Source organism: Diadema antillarum, unplaced genomic scaffold (genome assembly GCF_040938485.1).
Source record: "Diadema antillarum isolate AM-2024a unplaced genomic scaffold, OU_Dant_1.0 seq00000712_RagTag, whole genome shotgun sequence".
NCBI lineage: Eukaryota > Metazoa > Echinodermata > Echinoidea > Diadematoida > Diadematidae > Diadema > Diadema antillarum.
In genome coordinates this window covers 744,240-752,438 of record NW_027271616.1, presented here as the reverse complement: position 1 = coordinate 752,438, position 8,199 = coordinate 744,240, and the positions used below count along the sequence as shown (strand labels likewise).

Here is an 8,199-nt window from a genome sequence, read left to right as displayed (position 1 = left end):
TGACATGGTTGTCAGTTTATGGTTGCCATGGCAACCAGCAACACAAAATATAGTTAAATTATATATCAAAATGTTTGCAATAAGATTTTAGGAAAAGTCACCAAATTTGGTTGAAATCGAATTAAGGACGAAGGAGTGGCAAACGAAAATCTGGTAGGGGGGGCACAATGTGCCCCCCCTTGGGCTTTATAGGGTTAAAAAAGAAGTTGCACACAAAAAATTATCTATCCTTTTCAGTCCTGACATCGAAATGAAATGTTTTCAAATGACCTACTCACTACCATACATGTTTTTTATCTTCCAATTCATTTTTGTCTCTAAATGGACTAGCATCCCTGCAGCACCCTACCTCACTGCATTCGTGCAAGCCGAGCCCTAACAGATCTGTTTACCTCCAGAAATGTTGCGCTGTTTACATACCAGGAGATTGACCTAATTCCCAAAAGGGGAAAAAAAGCACACTTTGCTTTTGCAGGTAATGGGTCCATTTCCACATAATAAGTCGTTTCCTCCACCCAGCTGGGAATTATTCCCCCCCCCCCCCCCCCCCCCCCCCCCCCCGCTCTGACATCACATGCGTCTCACATGTCCCCAGGAGTCCAGGCACACATGTCTGGACTATGGCCCAAGGGATGCCGTCAGTACATACCAGCCTTCAGTCACAACATGAGGGTGGTTAAAAATGGCGCATACACCTCTTTGACTATTGCCATAATTTCTTCAAAATCTAAACGCAAAATGGATCTCACCTTTTTATCAGTGTTCAGTCAGAAGCACCTTGTTTTCCTTGGCTGATTACTGGTATATATCCTTGGCACATGAAGTGAACGCTGCATAAATCCTCAAATCTGAAAAAACAACAAATAACAAAAACAATGAAGTACACTGCTTTGCATTCATACATTGTAATATCTCTAATTTATGACAATACAAAAAGAAAATGCATGACAGTTCTACCAAGCTACTGTGACCTGGAACAGGAATTATATCAATTAGTGTAGGAAATCGTACTTTAAAATTGGAGAACACAACAACAGGAGAAAAAAAAAACAAAACCGTATTTGTCACGGCAAAGAACGGGAATCCAATTCATTAACTAATTTGGCACCTTTCACAGACTCTGCCTCCTCCTAATCACAGACAATTGCGATTAAGACATGCATCACATCAAGGTGCTAAATGTCAGCGTAGTTCAATGTCTTTTCCATGTGAAGCTCCTACTGATGATTACAAGGATGATGGTAAAGACAAAGAAGATTGTGCAGACGACGACGATGAAGATCGTGATGATGACGATCATGATCATGATTATGATGATGACGATGACGATAAAGACATGTTGTTTATAATAATAATGATGAAAAAATGATGGTGATGAGGACTAAGAAAGTGAGAAATAGCAAGAGCAGGATGAAAAGAGAACATAAATGGTAGTTCTACTTCTCTATCAAGCACAATTTTCTAACCTGAATGAAATATACACATCACTGGATTTGCATGACACAAAGAGTAAATACACGACACTCTTACACTCATTTTTCGTCCTATATTTCCTCCTGTGGCAACCCACACATCCTTAATTAAGGACCTGTTAGCCTGGGGATTCATGGATGGCTCAAGTCATTGGCTGTCCACTGGGGTACAGTAAAAACCCACAAATACATGTAGCACCAGTCAGGGAATGTGCATCAAAGCGTACACTCATGAGTAACGGTTGATTCTGATCAAGAATCCGTGGCTGTACTGTATGTGCACTTACACAGAGATCAGCGATAATGCTGCAAACAATTTGTTATGGGGATTCTCAAATATATCCGAGCCAGGCCAGCCTTTTCCCTCTATGGCATCCCAAAGCTACAAGGATTGTAACACCCTGGGTGCAAACCTACTTTACACACTTTGTCCAATAGGCAAAGTTTACAGTAAATTTCAGCTTTTCCTCATTGACACATATGAAGAAAAGGAAAGCTGAACGAACATTCTCTCCTTCTCAAAATCATAGCGGAAACAGAGATGGAAGGAGGGGCAGCGGACTAAGTGATTCTTCTTCTATTGCAAATCAACGCGACTCCACAAGATGACCCATAAAGCAACAGAGTTATCTTCAGTACACTGTCATCAATTGGTATTTGTGGTTTCTTTTACAAATCAGAGGAGAGGTAAAAAAAAAGGGGTGTATAAACAGTGTATCGCCGCCCGGTGTAATGCGACACAAATGTTAAGAGCAAACAAGAATACCTGACAAGCTTATGCCACTGATCCAAAAGCAAATGGCACATAAAGTACTGAGCCAACAACGGTAGAAAACCAGCAGTTTTATGCAAGGGTTTTCTTGCCACCTCCTCTACATGTATCTCCCCCCCCCCCCCCCAACTGAATCTGGCCAAAATACCAGGTTTGTACACATCCAAGTGATATTCACATTCTAGTAACTATTCACATGGTTCATGGCATAATCAATATATGCAATAAGAATGTTAATTCTGTTTTATATTACTTGTATTACAGATTGTATTGTTCTATCCCATGCATCATATGCATCATTTGGTAATTAGGTTCTTGTTTTCTGTATTCTTACAATGCAACAATATGGCAAAATTAGCAAAGAAAAGGGGATTCCATACCCGATGAAATCCACTTTCCTTTGCTCATTTTTCCACTAATATATTACAATCATTTCTGGTCAGTTTTCTCCAGTTTGCATTTGTTTCATACTCAAAAAGCTGCATCACTTCGGTGATCCCTCGCATTTATCCCCAAGTAGAATCATCCTTCGGATTTATGCCAGGTTTAAGTGTGTGCGTGTGTGTCACACACAAACACACTGCTATAGCTTCTGACCATCGGAGCATTGAGAATTTAGGGTTTCAGGGACGAACACTAAACTAGGGCTTTCTATAGCTCAGTCGGTAGAGCACCGGGCTTGCAATCCGGAGGTCTCGAATTCGAATCCCAATGGAATAACCTTTTCTTTGCTCATTTTTCCACAAATTAATTATATCAATGTCTGATAAGTTTTCTTCTGTTTGCATTTTTTTCCAATGCAACAATGTAATACATAATACATGATGCATGATAAACCCATTAGGCTAAATAATCAAGAGCCCAATTTCTCACAGTGGCTTAAAACAAGTACCAAACAATGCCAAAGAAGTGTAGTAATATTTAAGTAGCCAACTTGCTAGAAGGGGTAGGGGTTTTCTTGCAATAATCTATTTGAGTGCATTATCAACATGAAATACCAGTGAGTTTAAATGAATTTACTTGTATCAAACTTCTCTGGCTTGTACAATTTGTATGTACATGTATGAATACTTTGCCTATCTCTGCATTATTGTCTTTCCTCTCCTCCATGAAACAGCGGCTTGAGGTTTTTCATGTTACAGCAGCAAGAAATCTAGTAACTTTACCGGAGGACAAGAGTTGGATACAGAAGACCTGGGAGGGGAGAGAATGTACCCCTTCTACGACTCAAACTTCAGATGGGAGGGACAAGGGCATAGGCAAGGGTTTATCCCTTCCTACTGACAGGGAAGCCTCTAGGGAGGGCATGAATAAAACAAAGCCAGACTGCAGTCGTAAGCAAGAAGTATCTTTCCCCTGGATACACCCTACATCTTGATCTGGCACAATTGTGAAGATATGAATACAGACAATATTGGCAAAACTGGCATAGCGTTTGAAGGTGGGGAAAAATGATGGACTGGTTGGCATGGCTACTTATTAGGATTCCGAGCATTCACCACGCATGGCAATCAGCTGGTGTCCGATTGCCACCACTGCATTCACATCCGTGACACGGGAGAAAGGAGAGAAGGATAACTGGGCTGATTAATGTATGGCAAAGGAAACGGGTGTCTCCGTGATGAACTTTCCTCCATCGATGATCTATCAGAGACCTGTATGAGTCATTGAACACTTCCACACTTCAAGATTTCACGAGTGGTGCTATGTTCAGTGTGCACACATCCACAGGGACACTGCGACCAATATCTCCCGAGTATCAAATCAATCAGCATCTGCCTGTCACTGAGCTATCCCAATGTTCTGTAACAACTGGCCCTGTCGAAGTTCCCTCCCTTTTCTTTTGATCATACTTCTGCATTAGGACTAAAGAACATCCGTTCAGAAGTTACCATATCGCAGGGAGGTAGTTAGGCTCGTATTCTATTATCAACACTCTTTACAAAAAAAAATCCAAGCATGCTAGGTAGTACATAAGAGTTTCTCAACAACTTCTCTCCTATCTTTCTGAAGACTTCGTGCATTTGTTACTAAATAAAATACACGCAGTCTTATTAGGGTTTGGTTTGATTCTTCCAAGGGTCCAGGACACTGATAGGTTAAGAGTGGAAACTGCGGGACCCTCTCACAGAAACCCAGTGACCTACAATTGTGATAAATGCTCCATCTCTCTGGCAAAATCCACTCCAAACCTGGGCAAACATTCCTATACATACATTGTACTGTCAATCCTGCGCTCGCAACAAAATTTTAAATCATCGCCTCACGAAATCTTGGCAATGATCAAGCTAAACACAGCAAAATAGAAGGAAGAGAAGAATCCTCGCAAGCAGGGGGGCTCTAATTCAATTTTTCACTCCGTGATGGCGATGATTGCTCTTGAGAGCAAATAAGACCCGGAGACAGTTGGGAAAAGAGCGTCTTGGTGATGCTCCTTTTTACCCTTCCCTTGGTGTTTGTCTATCTGACGCCGCATGCTGCTAAATGGATTTACTCTGGGTAAAGTGTTACCAAGTTCTGATGGCATTCTCCGCAGGATTCATCACGGTGCGTGGCAACATTGTGGCAGCGGGACGCAGGGAGGGGGTGATGGCTTATTTTGCCCACGTCACATCCAAGTCGTGTATGTAGGCCGACGCGAAACGAGTGTCTGCAAAATGGTAATTGGCCAAGGTTGTGCGGCTCGCACACATTCCCATTAAACGTCTGGTCCCGCATTTGCCCACCATGCATCTCCGCTGACGTAAGCATCCTCTCTGCGACAATGTGCTCCCAAGGAACATTTTATTCACTTGTGGTTTGAGATCACCTTCAATACCCTGTCTCTGAGAATCACTTATTTTGCCAACAGACATATCACTTCATGCCGAGATTCCAATGGGTACAGAAATTGAAATTTCAGTGAAAACCTCCTCGCGGCTGAATATCCTTTAGTGCACCATGAATCCCATACATAAATCTAATTATCACCCCTTTCCAAACAAAATAAATACATATTACCAGTCAAATACGCAGATTGATATAGATGGATAGATAGGTAGATAGATAGATATATAGATAGATAGACGGATAGACAGAGAGGTACCTAAAGATATATGAAAATACTATTCTTCAAAACATTTCCTCATCACTGCATATTATACGAAAGATATCATATCAGGTACTAACCATACCATATAATTGAAAGAGTAACAAGCATATCTGGCACTACTTCCTGAATTAATTATCGTTGGTGGGGTGACAAAACCTCGTATCTCAATATTTGGTGAAAATGAGTTTTCTTCATTATATTGAAGCTAGGAACCATTACTATGTAATTCCCAATCCTTATATGCCCATCTGCAAAAATAAGGTCACAAATGATAAATAAAAGTTGGCTGTTTCCATTGACTTACATGTTATGGCAGCCATGTTTTTTAGCTCTCCTGAACATTTGACATTTTTGAGATACGAGGTTTTGTCACCCCACCAACGATATTATGCTGTTATTTTCGCGTACAGATATTTTAGCGAATGACGAGGTTATAGACATTTTCGCGCGATGTTGTTTTCGCAAATTGACGCCGACGCTTACGTTAATGCACTATCAACACGGCACATAGAGACATTTTCGCATGTTGTTAAATTCGTGATCCAACTGTGATTTGCGAAATTCGCGAAAATTAAACCCTCACGAAAATAACAGCTTATACAGTACGCAAACCTTTCCCTCAGTCCTTCAAATACAAACTGAAAATCCATGCATGCAAGCGATAATTTTTCCTTCTTCCAAGACATCTCCTTCACAAGCAATGACCTGAGAGATATATGGCAACACTTTGATCCAACACGTGTCCCCTCTCGACGATTCTTGCCTTCCTCGATTCTTTTTTTTCCCCTTAGCTTTGGGCTACCTCGGGCATTGAGGAGTCTCTGTTTCTATATTGGGTGGGGAAAGTCAATATTTCATCTGGATACTACAATATTCACAAGACATTAAACAGAGGGAAAAATCAAAAGTGTGATGGATGTGCTTTGATGACACCCCGAGGGGTATCTTTGCTGTTTGGTGTAGGGCTGGTGCGCCAAGGGTGAGGGCAGTAATCAGATGGACTATGGAGTTGATAAAAAGATGGGCACAGCACTATAATTAGCACTGCACGTCCATTTCATACAAACTTAAATATCAAGATGGAACAAGCCTGTGGTTGTTAAGCACTTAATATTTACCAGTATCATTCTATCCTCCCCCCCCCCAAAAAAAAAAAAAAACACAACCAAAAAAAAAAAACAAAAAAAAATCACAACTACCACTTATATTGTGACGAATGTATGGAAGCCTGGTACCAGGGGCCTTGATTCAAGACTACCAAAAGACTGGTGGTCAGTATTCAGTCATGAAAAATACTGATAAATGTCCACTAAACAGTGATAAAGTCCTTTTTTGTTTTCCTCTAGTGACGACAAAATTGTCTCTATCAGGTATGTTTTTTTAGAAGAGAGATAGAGAATAATGTACAGGATATGGCTATAGACAATGGTTTAAGAAGCCCTTTGCAATTCATAATCTCTTCTATTTTCATTTATAAACATCACAACTAACAGTTCATCCTTTATAACTTTGTAAAAGAATCATGCCACAAAGCACAGATATATTTCCACGAAAGAGTAATATTTCTTAAAAACTACAACTTCACATCTTCTGAAGATATTGAGCTAAGACAGCACAGAAGTGAAATGCAGACTAGAATACAAAATCTCTCATCAAGATAAAAATATCTAATCAAAACAGAAAGCAAAAATTGTGTATTAAGCATCTTCCAAGGTTTGCATCACATCCACTACAGTGAGGTGTCACGATAAATTCATATATTTATTCAGATACATCATTCACGAGGTAACAAAGACTCAAAGGGTCATTGAGTCTCATTAGCTTTTCCTCTTTTTTTTTTTTTACAAAGCCAGCAAAATATACATCATTGTATTGCATACCCTTTTATCTTTTTCACTGAGTAACTACGGAGTATTTGCAACAATAAAAAAAAAAAATCAGCAATATATTGAGGTATTTAGTATAGTCTGAGGCATTCTGTGAATCATCGTTATAGGTAACAAAAAGATATGAAATGTGAGCAGCTAAAGTGATTAACAAGGAGGTGAAGAAGCATAGTCAAGGTAACCCTACGTCATCTGTGACCAAACTGAGAACAACCTATGCAATGGAATCATGCTTTTACAGTGTAGCTGAGATTGTGAGGTATGGACAGTGGGGAGTGGGGAGAGGGGAGAGGGGAGAGGGGGATTGAATGAGCCTCCAAGAAGACACCAGGCCCAAATCCCCCCTCCCCACCCCTTCCCCCTCACCAACCATCCCAACAAGTAGTAATGTTTGGTGATTGATTTGCCATTTGGCTGCGGACTGCAGCCAACGAGAGGGAGAGAGAGAGAGGCACAATACTCTAATGGACCATTCATTACCCTCATGATAAGGAGCGGGAAATGGTGGTAAACACTACAACCAGGCAGGATGGAGGTACGGGGAGAAATCAATGAATGTGAGAGAGAGAGAGGAAAGCTGACATTGCATGCAAGTGAAAGGATGATGAAACGAGAGAGGAAATGAGAAAGAACCCTAAAGAAGAGTGTGTAACAAAATAAGGATCAAGAACTTCAGATGAACGTGGGTCAACAGCAACAGAAAATTGCAAGGGAAGGCACTAAATGGCAACTAGTAGGTACTGTATGTATACCGAGGTATTCATAGAAGCATATACAGGCTAAGAAGGCATAGATGCGTTGCACATGGGTGCATAGCACAAGGTACTGTATACGCCGAATATTTCGCGAGATTTTTATTTTCGCAAATTTTGCAAGTCAGGTGCTATTCGCGAAATTAAAGACACGTGAAAATATTGACTCTAATCCTGATGTGAATGTGACGTACGCGTGCACACTTCTCCGTTCAGTACAGGACTC

General features: G+C 40.7%; 1 long non-coding RNA gene across 1 annotated transcript in view; it reads right to left on the bottom strand.

Annotated features, from left to right (window-relative positions):
• Positions 1-634: 634 nt before the first annotated feature.
• Positions 635-8,199, bottom strand: part of LOC139737895 (uncharacterized) — a 90,533-nt gene continuing 82,968 nt past the window's right edge. Inside the window, exon 3 of the long non-coding RNA XR_011711406.1 lies at positions 635-848. This is a non-coding gene — a long non-coding RNA (uncharacterized lncRNA). The remainder of the gene's footprint in view (positions 849-8,199) is intronic.